Source organism: Nyctereutes procyonoides, unplaced genomic scaffold (genome assembly GCF_905146905.1).
Source record: "Nyctereutes procyonoides isolate TBG_1078 unplaced genomic scaffold, NYPRO_anot_genome, whole genome shotgun sequence".
Taxonomy (NCBI): Eukaryota; Metazoa; Chordata; class Mammalia; order Carnivora; family Canidae; genus Nyctereutes; species Nyctereutes procyonoides.
In genome coordinates, this window is record NW_026575051.1 from 60,872,775 (window position 1) to 60,895,985 (window position 23,211).

The window sequence follows — 23,211 nt, forward strand, 5'->3', positions numbered from 1 at the left end:
CATCTAACTTTTCTAAAAAGATTTCAGAAAAATCAAAAAAGGAACAAGAGGTAATCTGCATGAAAAGATTTCTTAGTAAATTGTAAAATATTTGTGTCTATTTGTGTCTATGTGCATGTGTGTGCACATATGCAAGTGTGCGGATGTGTTTGCTAGAGTACATTTTACGAGGGCATTTACAGACATAATCATGAGCAAATGTAGGTTTTTTTATAGCCAAGGCAAATGAAGCATGCCTTCAATTAGAAACTTCTGAAAATACACTGTGATAACCTACTGAGAATGCAATTGCTTTTCTTCACAGCATCATACCCACCTCTCTTTAGAAGCCCATAGTATAGAGTATGTGTTGTAAGTGCAATATGTTCTTCTTGAATCATTTTAGTTCATTAAATGCATTTTGTACTTCAAATACCGTTCCAAGATTATACATTTGATATCTCAAAAATATGCACATGCTGCTTTTAGAGTTCAGTGTGTAGAATAAGTGAACCTCAAAAGTCTTAGAACTTGTGTGTTATATAAATGAGTACGTGAAACTTCAGATTATTAAGGCTTTTCTGAAACACCTGAAACACTTAAATCCCTAATTCTCTAATGTGTGATTATTCTGTTTTCAGCAGTTAAAATTTAATTTTCTACATCCTTAAGCAAAAACTCAGAAAAAGTCCCTCCTTACCTGATGTTAAAAGCAAAATAAACATATTCCCAGAAGCCAGTTTGATTTGACTGTACCTCATCTTAAGAATTGTAAGGAAACAAAATCAATACCAAATCTTTACACCTACAACTTCTTTTTTTTTTTAATTTTTTTTTTATTTATTTATGATAGTCACAGAGAGAGAGAGAGAGGCGCAGAGACACAGGCAGAGGGAGAAGCAGGCTCCATGCACCGGGAGCCCGACGTGGGATTCGATCCCGGGTCTCCAGGATCGCGCCCTGGGCCAAAGGCGGGCGCCAAACCGCTGCGCCACCCAGGGATCCCTACAACTTCTTTTTTTAGTGCTACTGTCAATGGTATTTTTTAAAAACTCAATATCCAATTTTTCATTGCTAATGTATAGATATCAAATTGATTTTTACATATTGATTTTTATCCTAAAACTTTACCATTCTCATGATTAATTTTGTGCTTTTCTGTTGGCTAAGGAGCTTACAGCGTTCCACTCTTATTTCCCCTTTCCATTTCTTTGTCATACATTTAATATTTACATATATTTAGGGGATCCCTGGGTGGCGCAGCGGTTTGGCGCCTGCCTTTGGCCCAGGGAGCGATCCTGGAGACCCGGGATCGAATCCCACATCGGGCTCCCGGTGCGTGGAGCCTGCTTCTCCCTCTGCCTATGTCTCTGCCTCTCTCTCTCTCTCTCTCTCTCTCTCTCTCTCTGACTATCATAAATAAAAAATAAAAAAATATTTACATATATTTAAATACACAATATACACAATATATTGCTACTATCTCTGCTTTAGACAGTTGTTAATTAGTGATACTAAAGATCAGGAAAAAAATGAATTTGACAGTTACCTTCATTTCATTTCTATCACTCTAGGGTTTTTGTGTGTAGAAAGACATAGGTTCCTGGGTTTTATTTTCATGTTTTTATCTAGCATTTATGTTTCTTCTACTTAAAGGCTTTTGTTAACATTTATTGAACTACAGGTACATTATCAATGAATTCTCCCAATATTTGATTACCTAAAAAAGTCTTTATTTGAAATACATTTGCATTGGGTTTAGAATACTGTTTTCATAGTTTTGTTTTGTTTATTCTTTAAGCATGTAAAAAATGCCATTCCGTCGTGTTCTGACTTGTATAGTTTCTAATAAGAAATGTTTTAATTCTTCCCTATGTTCCCCTTACAAAATGAGTTTATTTGTCCAGGCTGCAATGGGATCTTTCTCTTTGTCTTTCCTTTAAAGTAGTTTTATTTTTTTTAAAGTAGTTTTAATATAATATGACTCTGAATGTATGTTTGATATTTATCCTGTTTGTTATTCGTTGAGTTTCTTAAATCCGTAAGGATTTGTCATTAATTTGGAGGAAAAATAAGACCATAATTTTATCAAATATTTCTCTACCTTGTTCTCTGTCTTTTCTAGTTTTGGCTTTCCAAATTACACAAGGGGGAAGGGGTGGATTAAACAAGTGATGGGGATTAAGGAGTGCACTTGTGACTTCCCACTATTGTATGGAAGTGCTGAGTCCCTGTATTGTATACCTACAACTAATATTACACTGTATACTAACTAACTGGAACCTAAATAAAAACTAAAAAACAAACAAACAAACAAAAAAACCAAAAAACCTCTTTTTATATCAGTTTTTGAATGTTTTGCTTTACTTGTTTTATTTTTTCTCCTTCTTTTTTTTTTTTTTTTTTCTATTGTTTTAATTAAGCCTTACTCCCAGTCATTGTGTCTCTGTGTCTTGGGCATAAGGTCTTCCCAGCCATTCTGCCCTACTGTTGGCTGGAGGTCGATAGGACATATTCCTTCTTCTTTCCTAGAAATAGAAGGATTTTTCTATTCTTTCTCTGTGGCAATGATGTGTTTTCACAAATGTCCAATGGGGCTAGGATTTGTTGTGTTTCCCTAACTGATTTAAGGTGTTTTTTTTTTTATTTTTTTTTTGTTAGATTTTATTTGTTTATTCATGAGAGACACACACACAGAGAGAAAGAGATGCAGAGACACAGGCAGAGGGAGAAGCAGGTTCCACACAGAAAGCCCAATGTGGGACTCGATCCGGGTCTCCAGGATCAGGCCCTGGGCTGAAGGCAGCACTAACCCGCTGAGCCACCCAGGCTGCCCAAGGCTTTAATTCCATAAGAAAGAGAAAGTACTCAAGAAGGAGTCCTTGCCTTTTGTGCAGTGGCTGCTGTCCTCTGTTCCCAGGACTGGGTGACTGGGGATGTTTCTCAGGGTTCTCACTTGCCCCCAATTTTTATGTGAGCACACATAAGGTCCGTGGAAAAAAACCCTCGGAGTGGGTTCTAATACCCTTTGTGTCTGTGTCTCCCAACGAATCCATCTTTTCTTATTTGGTCTTTGGCAATTTGTTAAAATTTTCAGCTGAATTATTTGATCAGTTCTCAGGGTCACCTTCCTTAGATAAATAAATGCATGTTTATCTGTATTAGAGGTATCCATTTTTCCTTAGATTTTGTGTTAATTTACTGTGCTGTGACCTCAACTGTCTGATGGAGTTTAGAATATTTGTTCAGATAATTTGGAGGATTTGTTTTATTGTTTCTGTTGTAGGAGTAGGGGTGATACTCTTTTTTTGGCTTTCCAAATCATAATGAGAAGCCAAAATTGCCATATATTAGGATCTGCTACCTAATCCATATAGATGTCATTTTTGTGATTATATGACAAAATTTCACATCAATTTGGATTCTTTAAATATATGTCTTCTAAATATTAACTTTTACTTCCTTTTCTGTGCTTCTTTTATTTTTTTCTTAATGATTGTTACCTGATACTTTATTTTCATTCTTAAAGTAAAATAATTATTCTAATCTTTTGTCATTAGTTACCTAAGCTTCAACTCTGAATACGTTATGCCTGACCTATTCAAAAAACCTCTAAGTAATATAACAATGTTACCATATGACATTTTCCTCCTTTATAGAGCTCTACTTTTGCCTAGAATTTTTATATTTTTTTTTTATAAAACTCAGCTGTAAAGCCAAAATATGCTTTCTTTTCATTTTGGTAATATTGATCATTGTTTCATTTACATGAAGATTTCAAAATCAAATTGGCATTCTGTATTATAATATAGTTTACATTTTTTTAAAAAAAAATCCATCTTGTGATTCTATAGTATCTAATTTTAGCAAAGTACCTTGAGGAATTATTTAATCCTACAGAAACCATTGTGTAGTACACTGGAATTATATATTCACATATGATTCTTGAAAATTTTTCCTCTAGTTATGTTCTTAAAGTTTCTACATTGCTATTGTGATTATTGACAAGGTAATTTACATATATTTTCTTGCCATTTAGTTGAGACAATGACTCTCTCATATTGTGTTCATGGCCTGTTCTAAACTAATCTTCTAATTCTCAGTACAATAAAATGCTAGAGGTTCATTATTCTATAAAATTTCAATATCCTTTTTAATTTTTTTTTTTTTTTATTTATTTACGATAGTCATACAGAGAGAGAGAGAGAGAGGGGCAGAGACACAGGCAGAGGGAGAAGCAGGCTCCATGCACCAGGAGCCTGACGTGGGATTCGATCCCGGGTCTCCAGGATCGCGCCCTGGGCCAAAGGCAGGCGCCAAACCGCTGCGCCACCCAGGGATCCCCTTTTTTAATTTTTTATAGACATTTTATTTTTCTAGTATATAACATTTAAGACAAAAGCAATTCTATATAAGTTTTTTTTAAAAGGTATCAAGGGTTTCTTCTTAAACACATTTAAATATACCAAGTCAGTTAATGCAATGTTTTTTACATATTTCCATTTTTTCTGTAGTTTCTTTTTTAATTTCAATTCAATTTAATTAACATATAGCATATTATTAGTTTCAGAGGTAGAATTTAGTGATTCATCAGTTGCCTATAACACTCAGTACTCATTATATCAAGTACTCTCCTTAATGCGGACCACCCAGTTATCCCATGCCCCCACCCATCTCCCCTCCAGCAACCCTCAGTTTGTTCCTTACTGTAAAGAGTATCTTATGGTTTGTCTACCTCTTTGTTTTTATCTTATTTTCCCTTCTCTATGGCCCTCTGTTTTATTTCTTAAAAATCACAGATAAGTGAAATCATATGATATTTGTCTTTCTCTGACTTAGTTCATTTAGCATAATACCATCTAGTTCCATCCATTTATTCTTTTTGATGGTTGAGTAATATTCTATTTTATACATAATGGAATTGATGTCTTTATCAGTGAGAACATAACTTGAGGAAAAATTTTCAAGAATCATATGTGAGTATATAATTCCAGTGTACCAAACAATGGTTTTCTGTAGGCTTAAATAATTCTTTGTTTTTGAGACTTTTATTTTGATATAATTTCACATTTACAATGTTGGAAGAATTCTGCAAAGGAGTCTCAGCTATTTACCCAGATTTGCCCATTGTTCATATTTTCCCAATTTGTTTTATCATTAAGCCAGTCTTATTCATGCTTTTTTCTCCTTATACATGCACAGTTTATTTTCTTGTTATCTCTAAATAATTTGAGAGTACTTTGATATCATACCCTCTTTTATTAATAATTCAATTATTAACTAATCCTTGATTCATATTCAAATGTTGTTAATTGTCTCAATAACATTCTCAATAACTTTATTTTGTTAATTTAATTTTTAAAACCATTTCATTTATTTATTTATGAGACACACACACACACACAGAGAGAGAGAGAGAGAGGCAGAGACACAGGCAGAGGGAGAGGTAGGCTCCATGCATGGAGCCCAACATGGGACTCGATCCCGGGACTTTAGGATCATGCCCTGGACCAAAGGCAGTGCTAAACTGCTGAGCCACCCAGGCTGCCCTCTCAATAGCTTTAAAATGTCTGGTCCACTATAACATTTCTGCAATTTTCTGGAAAAAAAATGTCTGGTTCATGATTCAATTCAGAATTATACATTGGAATTAATCATTATGAAATTAGAGTTTTCTTTATTCTGAAATATTCCCTTAGCCTTGATGTTGCAGTGTATTCTATTACATATTACTGAATTAATATTTCTTCTGGGTTTTAAACATTTTCATAAGTCCTTAATATAAATAAATACTTGGACATCAGGTATTGTGCCTATATGTTAAATGTATTTAAAGCAAAATTACTGAGAAAAATCAACTCTTACTTTATTTATTTGTTGAACAAATCTTACTTAACTTCTCTTGTGGTCTACGTCCTATGCTGGCTGTGAGAATGCAGTCATGAAAAGAATTTGTCCTCCATTCAGAGTAAAGAGTCAAATCAAAGAAAATGAAAAAAAAATATGATTATCTAATTTAAATTGAGTTGGAGTCAGAGAAATCTTCCCTCTCATTGTGACATCTGACTTTCGATCTAAAGAATGAATAGAAGTGAACTAGTGAAAGTATTTCAGAAAGTGGAACACATGTACACAAGTCCTGGAAAGGCAACTGAAAGAAAGAGTAGGAGGAGCACAGTAAGGAAGGATGAAAGTGGTTTAAAGTGAAGGTAAAAGATGTACCTGTCACCAGAAGATGCAAGTCCTCCCAGATTTATTAAGAATTTGGAAGTTTAAAAAAAAAAGAATTTAGAAGTTTATCCTAAGTGGAGTTTTAACTATAGAAAGTGTTTATCTAGGGGAGTCACATGAGTAGATCTATATTTAACTGCATAAAGTTATCTTTTCCCTCCCCATTTTTAAAATATAATTGTCTTATGTATTTACATACATTGAGCATCACGTTGGATGATATGATAATTTTTGCTTCAACATCAAATATGGTATAAGAAACACATGAGATCAAGGATAGTCATTTTATTGTTCTTCCTTTTTAAATCCATTTTCTTATTATTTCCTTTCCTGAAGTTCCAAGACTTCTTCTGTTACCATTTTCTCTCTGTTCAGAGAATTCCTTTAGCCATTCTTCAAGAATAGATCTGCTAGCAACATTTTTTTTTTCATCTAAACTTGTCTATATTTCTCTTTCATTCTTGATACATTTCCCATTCCTGTCATATTTTATTGGGTATAAAATCTGTGGTTGACCCTTCTTTTCTTTCAATTCTTAAAAATGTACCCATTCCTTCTGACTCAGTTCCTAGCAAAGCACTGCTGACAGAAAAGGGAGAAGCTGAGAGTGTTAACCAGCTCTACCCCCAAGAGTGTGTTCTGTGTCATAGACATCAGATGGATGTGAGGCTCACTCCCTAACCTCTTCATGCTAATGATGGAAGTGGGTTCTGTGTATGGAACAGAATGGTAACTAGTTATGCTTGACCTGCCTTACTGAGTTTCAGGCTTCCCTGCAGTGATGAAGGCTCAGTTTCTGGATTCCACTGATACTACCTAGGAGTGAAATCAGAGTGTGATCTGCCTCTGTTGACTGAGGGGTGAAAAACTAGCTCCCTCTTGGGTCCATGAGACAACGCTACCTCCTGCTTCCATGGTTGGGAGTGGAGTTTGAAGATCACTAGATCTTGCAAAAGCCATAGGGGTGAAGGATGTGGGGGAGGGGTGCAATTTTTCCATTAGTGTTGGGCTGGAGCTGTGAGAGTATTACCAAAAAAAAATTTCTGTTGTTAAGTCACCCTGTTTTGCTCCTTTGGCTAGGGGGAGCAGGAGCTTTTACTTGGAGCTATCTAGTCTGTATCTGTGGGCAGTTCAGGACAGCATGCTTCTCCAGAACCCTGTTGAGATGTATGGGAAGTAACAAGGAGACCCAGGTAATTCACTACCATTTATTAGTTAGGACAAGGAGACATTTGAAGAGAGGAAGAGAGCTTTAACAGTGTGGGTGGGAAATGGGGAGTTTGGTTTCTACCATAATAAGTTTTCTGTAGGACAGTGGTAATATCACAGTGTGGGCATGATGATGAGTAAAGTGCAATCAGAAAAAAATGAGAGAGTAGTGTGGAGAGAAACATACTAGTCTGTTTCTCTCTGGAGTTATATGGAGTAAACGCTACTATGTTTTTTTTTCAAAGTTATTTCCTTTCATTATATATAAATGTTATTCTAAATATGAGTCCATTAGAACACATTTGATGCCTTGGAAGGAATGGAAAAAATAAATATAAAATGAGCTACGAGGCAGCACATTTAAGTGGTTTGTTTTTCACAAAGTGTCCCAAAAAGGAGACAAGGTGTCTGACATCTAGTCTTTTAGTGTCTTCCTCTCCAAAACATATCTGAACATCCGAATGTGGAAGATAGGAAATTGGGTACCTCAAAATGACTCTTTTAAGAGCTTTTCTCTAGCTCTCAAAGAGATTTGTTTGTTTCTAAGAGATTTATTTTGTTATTATCACATCTGAAATGCACTAGGAAGAAAGAAACAGACTTTTGTTAGCTTGGAACAATAGTAAATCAGCTATCCTAAGTGCATTTCTGTCCTAAAGATTTATTTTGTTTTGTTATAATTGAGATGACTCAAGGAGACAACAGTATGGAAACACTTTTGATTCTGCATCAGGACAAAGGTCAGTAACTTAAGAGTCAAGTATCCTCGGACTGAAAACACTTTCTAAATATCTGTTGATAGGAAATACTGCTCTAGCGGGGATTAGATCTGTCAGTGCACAACACAACGCAGAATGCAGCACAGTGCTGAGAGCTGGCTGTCCCCAAGACGTAAGAAGAAGCAAGCATTTTAGGAAGTATTTATTGTACTCTATTCTTTGGTGATATTGGGCAAGCTAAGTAACGAGTAGAATTGCTGTTTTACCGAGGTCATTTGCTTCATGCACTTTTGAGATAGTTCAATTTTTATAGCAAAATGACTGCCAACTTTTATGATGCATTAGATGCCATTTTTGTCAGGCACCCATCTACCTTATACAGTTAAAGTATCTGACTTTTAGGTAGATTTGCCAATTGCTCTTCCACATTTTTACATAGAAAATTAGTTATAGTAGATAGAAAATCACATTCAGAGAAAGGTTCTAATCCTAGCACTATGGTCTATGATCTCTGTGTGCCTGAGAAAATCTGTGACTTCTCTTAGTTCCAGTTCTTTCATTCATTTAACAAGGATGATAATGCTTATCCAGCAGGCTAGGTTCACTATAATGCATATCTATGAGTTACAGCATAATATGAGCTCTGTGCACAGTAGATATTGTTGTTCCCTTAGTGTCAAGAATGCTTATTACCACAAGTATTTTGAGAATGAGAGATTTGTTATAGAAATTTGACAACAGAAACCTGGCAGATGCTGAAGAGGTTAAAATCTGGAAGGGATACATTGGACGATAAGAGAAAAATCTCCTATTTTCCACCTGCAGCCATGGCATGGGTGAACAAGTTAGAGTTTACAGGAAAATCTGAGAAGCTGACCTGGCTGGTTAAGGGGACTCATGGAGAGATCAGTAAAAATGACTATTTCGTCTATATTTCATCTGCTGCGTTTGTAGGCCCCACCTGAGTGCTTGGTGGTAGGCAAGGGGCTGCTGCTGGCAAGCAGGGCCAGTAGTTATGGAGCCATGCTGGACACAGAACAGAAGACCAAGAGACAACCTGAGACCCACCTCTGTCCATCACAGGGTCTGACCATGACAACCTTCCAGGAATAAAGGCCTCTGATTTTCTTCCAACTTCCAAATTTCATACAAGTTCCTCTTCTGGCCAAATCTAGTAGGATCCATTTACAAAGGTGATTTGAGGGAATGCAACTCTCAGCTTTACACATCATCAAAACATTCAGACAAACATTAAATGTATGAGCTAAGAGTTACTGAGTAAAGATGAAGAGGAGTAAACTATTAAAGTGGAATATGAAAAGTAGTATATTCTTTCTCTTGACTTTGATCTATCCATTTTTTTCAACTACTTTATATCATTTGGTACTTTCTAACTGATATTAAGCTTATATAGGCCGTGATTGCAATGGCTAATTTTATGTGTCAACTTGATTGGGCCACAAAAAGGGAGAGTTAGTCATTATTCTGGGTATGCCTGTGAGAGTATTTCTTGATAAAATTAACACCTGAATATGTATGCTGAGTTATTGCTTCCTCAATGTAGATGGGCCTCATCTAAGCCACTGAAGGCCTGAAAAGAAGAAAAAGATGGCATAAGGGAGAATTCACCCTCTGGCTGTCTTTGGGACTGGATATCAAATTTCTTTCACCTTTGGACTCAGACTAGAGCTTACACTATTGGCTTTCCTAGTTATCAGGCCTTTGAACTCAGATTGGAACTATAGCATCAAGTCACCTAAGTCTCTGATTTACCAGATACAGAGTTTTGAGCTTTCATAATTGCGTGAGCCAGTTTCTTGTAATAAATGTCTCTCTCTCTTCCTTGCCACCATGTAAAGACGTAACAAGAAGGAGGCTGCCTATAAGTTAGTAAGACAGGCCTCACTGGGGCTCCTTAAAATTGGCTGGCACCTTGATCATGGACTTCCTGGCCTCCAGAACTATGAGAAATAAATTCCTGTTGTTTATGACATCCATCATGGTATTTCAATACTAAGATACATGTTATTCTTGATTTATTAAATTATTAATTTCTTGAGGATAGAATATTTATCTGCTACTTTTGAATAACACATAGGATATTTATTAAGGTTAAATTTTATAATTTACCAGAATTTTTTTTATTTTTTTTTTTTTATTTATTTATGATAGTCACACACACACAGAGAGAGAGAGAGGCAGAGACATAGGCAGAGGGAGAAGCAGGCTCCATGTACCGGGAGCCCGACGTGGGATTCGATCCCGGGTCTCCAGGATCGCGCCCCGGGCCAAAGGCAGGCGCTAAACTGCTACGCCACCCAGAGATCCCTAAGGTAATGGTTTTAATTAGAGTTGATAGTTAATGTAAATCCTGGTAAATTGGGGGATCCCTGGGTGGCGCAGCGGTTTGGCGCCTGCCTTTGGCCCAGGGCGCGATCCTGGAGACCCGGGATCGAATCCCACGTCGGGCTCCCGGTGCATGGAACCTGCTTCTCCCTCTGCCTATGTCTCTGCCTCTCTCTCTCTCTCTCTCTCTCTGTGTGTGTGTGTGACTATCATAAATAAATAAAAAAAAATTAAAAAAAAAAACTTTTAAAACCATTACCTTAAAATATAGGACTGAATCAATGAATAAGAATTATTTGTTATCAATATTAATGTTATAGAAATACATGATTCTGGGATCCCTGGGTAGCTCTGCGGTTTGGCATCTGCCTTCCTCCCAGGGTGTGATCCTAGAGTCCCAGGGTCAAGCCCCACATCGGGAGCCTGCTTATCCTCCCTCTACTTGTGTCTTTGCCTCTCTCTCTCTCTGTGTGTCTCTCATGAATAAATAAATACAATCTTAAAAAAAAGAAATACATGATTCTGAACTACTAGATTATACTTTAAAAATTTACTCTCTTAAGTTGTTTAAGTATCTGAAAAATAGAAAATAAATTACCCAATTAACATTTTTATGAATTTTTAAAGGTGGCAGTTTCTTTGTAAAATATTACCACAAAAGTTAATCTCATCAAAACAGTAAATTAGTGATTCACACATTGTTTTACCATAGAATTTACTTTAAAAAACCTGTTGAATGAGATGAATCAACAAATGTAGGGAGTTTCTGCATAATATAACCAATATGCTATTCTTAATCCAGAAAAATAACTACACAATGTGCAACTACTGATAAGAAATCACAGTGGCAAAAACAAAAACAAAAATAGAAATCACAGTGGCATATCCTGGAATTCCAGAATTGTTGGAAAGAGTCACTGTTATTTAAAGACAAAAACAGAAACAAATATACCAAAAACCTGGAGCTTTACAGAAGTAGATATAATGTGAAAGCAACAGTCATAAATGAGGATATATGTTTATATCTAGAAAAACTAATGTATTTGAAATAAACATGCAGTAAAATATTTTCAGGTTTGGAGAAATGGAAATGATATGCATCCATATAGGTTCAAATTGAAAATATTCAAAAATAATTAGGATGATGTATTTATCTTTATCTGTAACTTTCACTCTAAGGCAACCTTCACTCTAAAATGCTCTTTAAAAAGATAAGAAACTTAAAAACAAATTATAAATATTTTTAAACACAATTTGAAGAGGATTGCTTGAAGGTGTAAAGGAATTTATGCAATAGAGAGCTGGTGTCAGCCACAGATGAAAATATTTTGCCCTCTTCTTTTTTGTGAATGTTGTGATTTTTGTTTTGCAATTCTTAATCCCCATTCCTTCATTCACAAAATTAGGACAAACCATTATCTATGTCCTAAAGTTGGGAAAACCAATGTAACAAGGCATATACAGTTTATAGCAGAACATCTAGAAAAAGGAAAGTACTAAAGGATTATAAACTCTCAAAAAAAGGAAGAGGGCTTAAACAAGTATATAAGACATGGGTAAATTAAAAATCCATAGAGTTTTAAGTAGAATTTTAAAAATCTGTGAATTAGAATTTATCAACAACTGCTGTTACTTCAGTATTTTTAATATAATTAATTCAATGTAACCATAATATTATTAATGCAAATTAACTGTAACATAGTCTTAAAACTCCAAAGTAGTTCATGAATTTTAATGCTTAACAATATCTACAGTTAAACAAATAAGTTATCAAACTTTTCTAATATTTCAATTTCATGAAATACTTTGGTAAGTAATAAACAGAAGAAAGTTAACCATACATGTGTATTAACATTTTTAGGTCACTTTTTAATCATTGTTCATAAGTATGGCCTTTTTTTTACTATGTGGTATCAGAAAGCAAAAGAGTATGTTAAATGTCAAAAAAAGTAATATGCTATATTTTTTTTTATTTGACATTTTGTCAGGATAACACAACAAAACTTCCTATCTTGTTAAGTGTGTTCTCCACTTCCCTGAAATAAATTCTTTAACTTCTGGTGTTATTTCTTGTTAAGGTTGAATATTTGTTCCTTAAATTAAACAGTCTACTGCCTAAAAGAGAGATGCTTTTATAACTAGGTGTGTGTATGTGTGTGTGCGTATAAAACTAATGCTGAATCCTATTCCATTTTAAAACCAAGGGAATGAAGTCTTTAGGGATAAAGAGTTTAATCACATGAGGGAATTAAATTCTTTAGAGTTCTAAGGGCCTATTGATTTAAGTTGTCTTTTCATCTCTTTCAAAGACAGACACCAGCATGTCCTTAATAAAGATTATTTGACGTAGAAAATATATGTCCAGAGTGGGGGGGAATCTAAACTACCAGGAATCAATCACACATTGTGACATTTTATCCTAGGCCATGCACTGGGATTTATCACATCCTTTTCTTGAAAAAAAAAAAAAAAAAAGACTCAAAAACAAAAAAACAAAACTGGCATCTATTAAAAATCTAGATGTGCAGTCTGAAACACAGAATCCTTACTACTTTCCTAAACTTGCTCTATGACTCCAAACCAAAGGCTCCTCTTGTAAAAATTATGTATGCATGTATGTATGTATGCATGTATGAATCTGTTCATCTACCCATTTATTATCTATATACTTTTTATAGACATGCATATAATAAGGGGATATTTTATTTTGGGGATTATTTTATATAAGATTAATAAAATTTTTATATTCCAAACTGTTTCACTTATTGCCTAATAAAAATTATAATTATTACTTGCAAAAACTATTATTATCACAAAAACTTAGGAGTATTTTGCAATCTTTTTTTCTTCCTCATATTTATCCTCCAGAATTACTTTATTAAATGTTCAATAAATGTTTTTCAAATGCCTATTACATTACAGGCACTCTATTAAGTAGAGGGGTTAGAGATGTTGACCAGGAGGAGACAGCCTCTTTTCCTAATGGAGTTTATACTCTTATAGGAAAGGCAAGCATCAAATAATCAAAAATGCATATATAATTAAAATTTGTGATTCTGTGTGAAGGAACTGAAAAGTTCTACAAAAAAAATTAAGAAATAATACCTGAAAACTTCTTGAGTTGATTGAAGACCAAGGGTTTGGTTTTGGTTTTGGACATCAGTCTGAGCAACCTTTGAGACACCTAAGAGTAGAGAACAAATAGGGGCTTCCAATACTCATGTCTGGAACCTGAGGCAGAATTCAGGGATGGAATTAAACATTTGATAGTTAACTGTCTCTAGATGAAGATTGAAATTGTGGATGCAGGCGATATTACCAACAGTATAAACACAGTGTAAGGAAATCCAAAAGTGGGCAGAGAGGACTAGTAACTGTATTACTTTTTTAGTCTGATAGAGGAGGATGAAATTGTAGAAGAGTTCAAGGATTAGTGGCCATAGAGGTAGAAAATAAAATGGGGGATATGGTACCTGGAATTTCACAATCATGGCACTCTCAGAATACAGTTGAATTTGAAGTAGATTCAGACTTTTTTGCCTAGGTAGCATGTCAAATCAATCAAAACCAGAAGTGACAATGAATGAGGGGAATTATGACTGTAAATTAGCAAGACGAGGTAATGAAGTTGGTAGAATGGACTTACAGGGTTCATTTTGTCAAGACAAAAACATGAGTAGACACAAAACACACATTTGTGGAATCACAAATTTTGGATCAGGGGAAATATTTTGAATAATCATTATGTGTGTTCATAGACCTTGGGGACATATTCTTAGCCTCCATAAAGATATATGAGTTCACATTTCAAAAGTAAGATTTGAGAAAAGTACAAATATGCTTATTTTAAAGTGTAATGTGATCACCTCTACAGAACCACATTTTGAAACTCATTGCCTTTAGCCACCTAGCAAACAGCTGAAGCAGGAAATAGAAATTTAATCTCCTGAGATTTCTTTACACATTTTTTCCTCTGAAAATGCATGTTCTCTTACATTCACAATTACTTCAGTCTATCATGTACATAAAAGGAAACAATCTGTTTTTAAAGCTGTGGCTTTTTCATTTGTTTTTTTTGTTGTTTTGTTTTTGATGGTGGATATGCTGCTGGCAAAAAGAAAAGACAAACAATCATCATGCCTCTGTCAGAAGGCATCCTTTAAAGGGCTATTTTAGATTAATAAACAGATACTAATTGTTTTAAAAAAAATTCCAAAAGACTTAGTTATAAAGTGATCCCTCATTAATTGAACAATAGGCATACAACAGATCAGGTATGACTCTTTTTTATTGGTTTAGTGTTTGAATTACAAATGTAAGTATGTCCAATTATCATGATCAAATGTCTATGACAGCTCACTTAGGCCACAAAAATATAATTTTGATGTTACTTTTGAAAAATCTCAAGAATATAGGAAAATGAAACAGCGACTAAATAGTATATGTTGTATGAAGAGATCAAATGCATATATATAATCTTAAATTTAGAACTATTCTGAAAATACACAGAACTGTTTTAGACAAAAGTAAAGGAGTAGTGATGGGACTTCATTTATCTATTCATTACTTTGGAAAATTAAAGAGGAAATGAGTCTATTTCAAATTATAAGATACTAAATACTAACTAATAATAAAATAAGATGAAAAATTATAAGCACATGAAATGAAAAAAAACAGGTCTCAATTTTTGAAAAGTTTAATGTCATACTGTGAGAGTATCAAAATTTATTTGTAAAGGTGAATTGATTTTAATTAACTTTGTTTATTACTCTTGATTATTTAACAAATTACTCACACATCTTTGCAATAATTTCAGTTTTACTGCACTTTTAGTGGCCAAGAAGTAAGTGCAGAGTCCCCTCAAGTACATTCAGAAATTGGGTTCATGGTGCGCAAGATACTTAGTACAATCAACGTGGGACAAAAGAAATACTTGCTTAAAACATAAGCCCCTAGATCCCTATCATTAAGGGAATTTGCCTGCTGGTGAGAAAGATTTTGACTTCTCTAAGCAAGTTTATTTTCTTTATAGTTATAGCATTTGTAATTGTGCTAGAGCAGTCAAAGCCATTTGATTTCTAAAGAAATTTAACAGGACTGTAAATGGCAATGCCTCTGAAGCTACAGTTTATGCTGTTTTACAGTTTAATGCAACAGCATTAGAGTAAGGATATTTCTCTGCCAAAAGCTACCTCACAGTGAACAATCCAAAAGACCAGGCACAGACTATTGGGGAATAAAGGACATGCTTTCTCCTTTGAATCAGAAACCAAGAGTAAATGCTCAAAATGCCCTGGGACAAGGAGACTCAATAGGGATTCTCAGTCAGGACTTCTTATACCCTCCCTGCTTGTTAGACAGGTACATTCTTGCTACATGACTGGACGCAAAGTGCTCTGTGGAGTTCTCACTAAAACTAGGTTCAAATAATAAGTATCAATGTTATCAATAAAGCATGCTCACAAGCTAGTACACAATTCTCTGAAATTTGCCCTGGATCCATACTACTGCCCCCCAATATATATACATAGATATAAAACCCAGCACATTACAAGCCTTGTATAAGTGTCCATACTGCGTCAATTCATCTCTGACGTTGACAAACAAGCTCAGGCTAATTTCATATTCCCATAGCATAGAAGTAATTTCTTTTTCTTTTCTTAATTTTTATTTATTTGTTTGATAACCAGATATTTAATAAGGTATTTAAATTGGATATCTTGATTTTATAAAATATTTTGTGTGTATATTACATATTGATAGAGCTTGGGTACTTTATGCCATCATTGTCGCTAGAGGGTGGAGTCTTCAGATTAATTTCATCAAGTTCATATTATTATTCTATTGTCTTACTAAAAACTGTCACGAATCCAAATAAAAACTATCTATGAACAACAATCCCTTTGTGATGATCCTACTAGAGTAACATGCAGCATTCACAAGGCTGACATCCTTCTATTTGTTCCTTAAGTTGGTCTTACTTTTAATCCATCTTATTTGTCTCTTTTATGTCATTTTTCCCTTATAAGTGGAGAATTACACTATTTACATTTACATTTTTACCTCTTTGAAAGAAGATTTATATTATATTTTTACTACATTTCCTAGTGTTCTTTCCCCATTCATCACTGCTCATAATTATATTTTTGTGCAGGAAAACTAAAGTGACAAGGGTTAGTTTTACTGAAATTGTTTCAAATATTGCTCAGTGTGCTCAAGTTGGTAATATCGATTCTGTGCTTTAATTCTCAATGTTGTTTTTGTTTAGTGTAGGAAATGACATTTAATTCCTTTTGTTATCTTTTTATACCTTAATTCCATAATGTGTATTGAATACTTACTATTTGGAAGAAATGTCTTAGTAGAGGGAACGACATAAGCAAACGTGTCGAGGTATAAAATGACATTGTCAATATCAGTGCAGGAAGCTAGGCAGAGTTCAATATTTTAAGTTTAAACTGTAATGTGAAAAATCATGCTTGTGTTTAATTACAGATAGAAACATTAAAGTGTTTTAACCAGTGAGTGTGGAGTACAGATTTTCTGGAAGGTATAAAATGAATACAAGGTTTACCGACTCAATGGTGAATATGTGATGGCAAACAGTATTATGTACATAAATTTGAACCTGATGTTTAAGAGTGAAAATGGGTGGTTTGTAAGGAAAAAGATAACTCTTTGGGGCTTAATTATCAGCCTTTCTCTCTCTTCTTCCTTCTTTTCCCCTCTTTCTTTTTTCGTTTCTTTCTCCTTCCTTCTTTCCTTCCTTCTTTCCTTCCTTCCTTCTTTCCTTCCTTCCTTCCTTCCTTCCTTCCTTCCTTCCTTCCTTCCTTCCTTCCTTCCTTCCTTGTTTCTTCTTCTTTCTAATGATTTTGTGTATAGATTCCTAACTACCTGAGTCAAGAGAATCTCTCCAATCTACCCCACAGACATATATATATATATATATATATATATATATATATATATATGGAATATTTAAATGAAAAATTTTCTTTTATTGTTATGCAGTAATAACTGATGGATATATATGTTTTAGTCTTCATTTTCTTCTTTACAAAGCTGTCTTATCAATATTAGGGTAGATGAATGAAGGGACTAGGAGAAAAAGAAGTTAGAGGTAGATAGATTTGCAAATACCTGGTAGTTTTATAAATTATTGTATGTCAAGTTGGAAATACCACATGAGAAAAATATATTAAAAATATATTCATTGTGTCCATCTTCCCTTTACATATAAGAATGAATGTGACCTTGTCAAAACTAATGCAATCAAAATAAAAACCTAAAACTTTAAATGACCGGATTTAATGTTATGTGAGATTCTCTCACGTTAATTATTTGTCCAGCCACACTGATCTTATTCATCATATTTTTTATAAAATATTTTATTTATTTATTTGAGAGAGAGAGAGAGAAAATGAGAGAGAAAGCGGAGAGCAGGGAAGAGGGATAGAAGGAGAGGAGGAGCACACTTCCCACTGATCAGGGAGACTGATTCAGGGCTCAATCCCAGGAGCCTGGGATCATGACCTGAGTTGAAGGCAGAAGGTAGACACTTAACTGACTGAGCCACCCAAGCACCCCAAATCCTTCCAATGTTATAATTTCATCCACCTTGCCACTATTCATTTTTCACTTACCCAGCTTCCTTGAACAACTTTGTTTTTCTGGATATTAGTGTGTTCTTCAACATTTCATATGATTCACTCTGATTATTTATCATTCAGGCCTCAGCTCAAGTGCCATTCATCATAGAGTTCTTACCCACAACAAATAAGTGAATCTTTTTCCTCTCAGTCACTATCTTCCACTACTTGGTTTTGTAGTCTTCTTAGCACTTACCATCTCGAATAATTTTAATTTTTTATTTGATTACTGTTATTTTTCTTGGTATTTTAAGTCTGAAAAGCAGAGCTTTTAACTACCATTTTAGGGATCTAAATCTAGAATTTAAACATTTGCCAAAAATAGAACAAGTGCTAAAAAAATGTGTTATACTAAGAATAAGGAAACTGAAAAGTTTTATTCGACGATGTGTATGTTACAATCCCATTTTAGCCGTGTTAATTCATAAGATTCAAAGGGGTAAACAAACTATCCCAGTGTCATCCAAAGAGTGAATGGCAGAGCTGAACTTTTAAGCCAAAATGCTTTGACCCCAAGGATCACTATGTTTTCACAAACACTGAATAGACTCCCCTGGTTAAGCAAGGTCAGATGCCTAAGCTTTTTGTTTCTCAGCAGTAGATAGGGGTTCAGAAAAAGAGGTTTTTTTTTTTTCATTTTATTTGGGTAAATATTCACAAGTGTAATTGCTAAATCATATGGTTGTTTTATTTTTTATTTTTTAGGGATCCTCTTCTATAGTGGCTGTACCAATTTACATTCCCACAAAAAGTGAGCAAGGATTCTCTTTTCTTCATATCCTCACCAACATTTGTTTTTGTTCTTTCTGAATGGCCATCCTGACAGATGGGAGGTGGTATCTCATTGTGGTTTTGATTTATATTTCCCTAGAGGGTATTATGCTAAGTGAAATAGGTCAGAAAGAGGAAAACAAATACTATGACTTCACTTATATAAAAAGATTAATGAACAAACAAAACAAAACAGAAATAGTCTCAGATACAGAGAACAAACCGGTAGTTGCCAGAGGAAAGGGGGGTGGAACAGTTGATTAAATAGGTGAAGAGGATTATGAAGTAAACATTTCCAGTTATAAATTAAATAAGTCATGAAGATGTTATATACAGCATAGGTAATATAACCAATAATACTATAACTTTGTATAGTAACAGATAGTAATTAGATCTATTGAGGTGATCATTTTGTAATAACAGAAAATATTGAATCACTATGCTATACATCTGAAACTAACAAAATTTAGTATGTCAATTATAAATCAATAAAAATCAATAAATTTATAAAATAACCACTTTCTTCAGTAAAATATATAAATAAACAAAATAGAGAATCTTTTAAATTAAGGGTTTATTTCTAAGGTGACTTATCTACAAGGATAAAATCTACAAGCACACCAGTATATATAAAAATCCAATTAAGTTTCATGTAACTAAAAAGCTGTTCATTTTGCAGGGCCTGGGTGATTCAGGAGGTTAAGCATCTGCCTCTTGATTTCAGCTTAGGTCATGATCTCAGGATCATGAGATTGAGCCTTGCATAGGGCTCTCTGCTGTGTTGAATCTGCTTGGCCCTCTCCCTCCCTCTACTTGCTCTCTCTAAAATAAATAAATCTTTAAAAAATCTGTATATTTTGCATTTGATAAAAATAATAAAGAGATAAACAAATATTCCAGGGTTTCAAAATATCTAGTTATGCCATTTTCAAGATTCTTGTGGCATATCACTCACTTAGATAAAGTTAAAGAACTTAGTGAAAGAATGAGAGAAAGATTTCAATTTTTCTCATGATCTTTTCTTTCATTTGGAATTAGTCACCAGGTGTCTTATTAAACTGTGCTAAGTACAGCTATTAGAATCAGTCTGGGTAGTCTTTTTCTTTAAGATTAAGAAGGTCAAAGTAGAAAGATCACTTAGAATTATAAATATGGCTTATTAGATACAAATTTTTCATCTTTTATTTTCAATGAAGAAAGCTTAAATTAGAAAAGTTATAATAACACTGAAGGAAAACATAAATGCATATTGGATATTTTGTATTTTACATAAGCTAACAGATCTTCATCTACTAAAGAATTTCTTATTATTTTCCCTTTTCTTTGAATATTTATTGCATTCATAGTTTAGGAACTCATTTTTTTAGGTCAATTCTGTCTTTACTAAACCATTCCTAGAGAGCAGTAAAGTTACTAAGCTTCAAAATATATCCATTTGTGCCTTTTTCTGCTTTTATTTATTTATTTATTTATTTATTTATTTATTTATTTATTTATTTAAATTTATTTTTGAGAGAGAGAGAGGAAAAGGGAAAAGAGAATCTTAAGTAGATTCCCCACTGGGCCTTTCAGGACCCTGAGATCATGACCTAAGCTAAAATCAACAGTCCCTTGTATAGAACATGGGTTAGCTGGGACGCCTCTTAGAACCTCACCAACAGGGATCCCTGGGTGGCTCAGCGATTGGGCAACTGCCTTTGGCTCAGGGCGTGATCCTGGAGTCCTAGGATCAAGTCCCACATCGGGTTCCCTGCATGGAGCCTGCTTCTCCCTCTGCCTGTGCCTCTGCCTTCTCTCTCTGTGTCTCTTATGAATAAATAAAATCTTAAAAAAAAAGAACCTCACTAACATCACAGGATAAAGATACAGAAAGAGTTAAGTAGGTGATCTGTATTAAGGAGGGCACTTGTCAGATGAGCAATGGGTGCTTTATGTAAGTGATAAATCACTAAATTCTACTCCTGGAAATAATATTACACTGTGTGCCATGCTACTGGGATTTAAAAACACCAGGAAAAAATAGAAAGGAGGAAAGGAAGGAAGAAAGGAAGGGAGAGAGAAAGGAAGGAAGGAAGGAGGAAAGGCAGGAAGGAAAGAAAGAAGAGGGGGTTAAACAAAGAAAGTTGCAGAAGCATTATTTTTGCAAGGAGCGTTTTAGTTTGCAAGGAGGCAGTTACACAGCCTCAAATATCTACCAAGTTAAGCAAAGTAAGAGGAGATACCCATCCCATCACAAATATTCTTTTACAAACGGAACATACTCAAGAAAAGAACAATCTCTACAATAAAATAAAAGTATTAATAAAAAAGCACGTTTGGGATGCCTGGGTGGCTCAGAGGCTGAGCATCTGCCTTTGGCTTAGGGCATGATCCTGGGGATGCGGGATCGAATCCCACATCCAGCTCCCTGCATGGATCCTGCTTCTCCCTCTGCCTGTATCTCTGCCTCTCTCTCTCTGTCTCTCATGAATAAATAAATAAAATCTTAAAACGCAAAAATGGGGAAAGTTGCAATAGAATACATGAAATTTGTGAAAAAAGAATACCAATTCCATGGGTCCAAGTGAATAATAAAACTAGGGTTTGGAATTAAAAGTAAACATGTATATTATTAATTAAAAATATTCAGAATAAAAAAATATGATCTAAAGAAGATAAAGTATGAAAATTTGAGCCTTGGAAACATGTGTCAAAGAAAAATAAGATCACCCATGGAAGGATAATGGATAAACAAAGGATAAATAAACGAAGGATAATTAGAACAAAGGATAATGAAGAGACACTGTTGAGGAATTATATCCAGGAAATAGAAGCTTTCTTCTACTGAGCAAATTGAGCAAATTAAAAGATAAAAGTTAAAAGAATTTATGGATGCCTGGGTGGCTCAGTGGTTTAGTGCCTGCCTTTGGCCCAGGGCATGATCCTGGTTCCCTGGATCAAGTTCCACATTGGGCTCCCCTCCCTGCTTGGAGCCTGCTTCTCCCTCTGCCTGTGTGTGTCTTTGCTTCTCTCTCTCCCTTTCTCTCTCTCTCTCTGTCTCTGTCTCTCATGAATAAATAAATGAAATCATTTTTTAAAAAGTTAAAAGAATTTAAATGTGACTATCAGTAAATGAGGAGACAAAACTAAGAGGATACATGGTATACAGATAATGGTGTTACTGAAAAATAATGGATTAGGTGGAATGAAAAATAAAAACAGATTTTAAGAATTTTTTTCTGAGTAAACAAAAGAAATGTAAAGATAAAAAAAGCATATTGAATCCCAAGAGATTAAAACATTAATTTGGTTAATACTGAGTCATATGCTAGTAAAGTACTACGAAATGTATTTACAAATAAAAAATGAAGAGCAAAAAATAAATTAAAAAAAAAGAAAAAAAGAGCATTGATAATGGGAAAATATTGGAACGGTCTGGGCCTTCTTTAAAGCAGCATTCAAATTGAGAAGAAAATGGAAACAAATCTACCAAGTCCTTGGGAGTCTTGGGTATGGTCCAATCAGTTTATATTCTGTTAAACTGTTGTTCACATATAAAGGAAATGAAAACTATTTTCAAATATTCGAGAATGCTAAGAAAATATCACTAATAAACAGATTGTAGAGACTGGGATTTTAGACAGATGACAGAAAATTGGTGAAGTTGCAATAAAAAGTTGACAGTAAGTTTTGAAGCCATACTACATAATACATAATAGTAGACCAAAATAACCAAAGAGGAATGGTTACCATATTATAGCATACTGGGATAATGTAGAAATAGCAATATAGTACCATTAGTCAGAATATGCATATTGGGAAAATATAAGCCTTTATGTTAGGATATTTATTTTAAGGTGATTGATAAAATATTAGAATTTTGAAGGTACAACTATAATAATTTGAAATATTCTTCCAAATATCAGAATAATGTACACGAGCCTGCACACAAAAGTACATGTATGTACACACACACATAACACGTAAACACACATACCAAGAAGAAAGACTACATAGTAAAATTACAAGTTTTATTACTGGAAGCATAGAGCAATGTGAATACTAAGTCACTCTGAGTAAAAAAAAAAAAAAAAAGAAGAAGTAAATACAGACAAACATATTTGCCAGTGGAAAGATATACAAAAACTTGACATTAATTGTCTCTGGAGAAGGTTACTGGGATATGAGTTTCAGGGGCTGGAAAGAGATATACAATTCACTGAATACTTTTGAACTGTTTTACATTTCTAGGGCAGTTTTGACAGATTACAAATTGGCTATTGAAAAAAATATTTTCTAAAGTTCTTCTAAAGAGTTATCTTGTATTT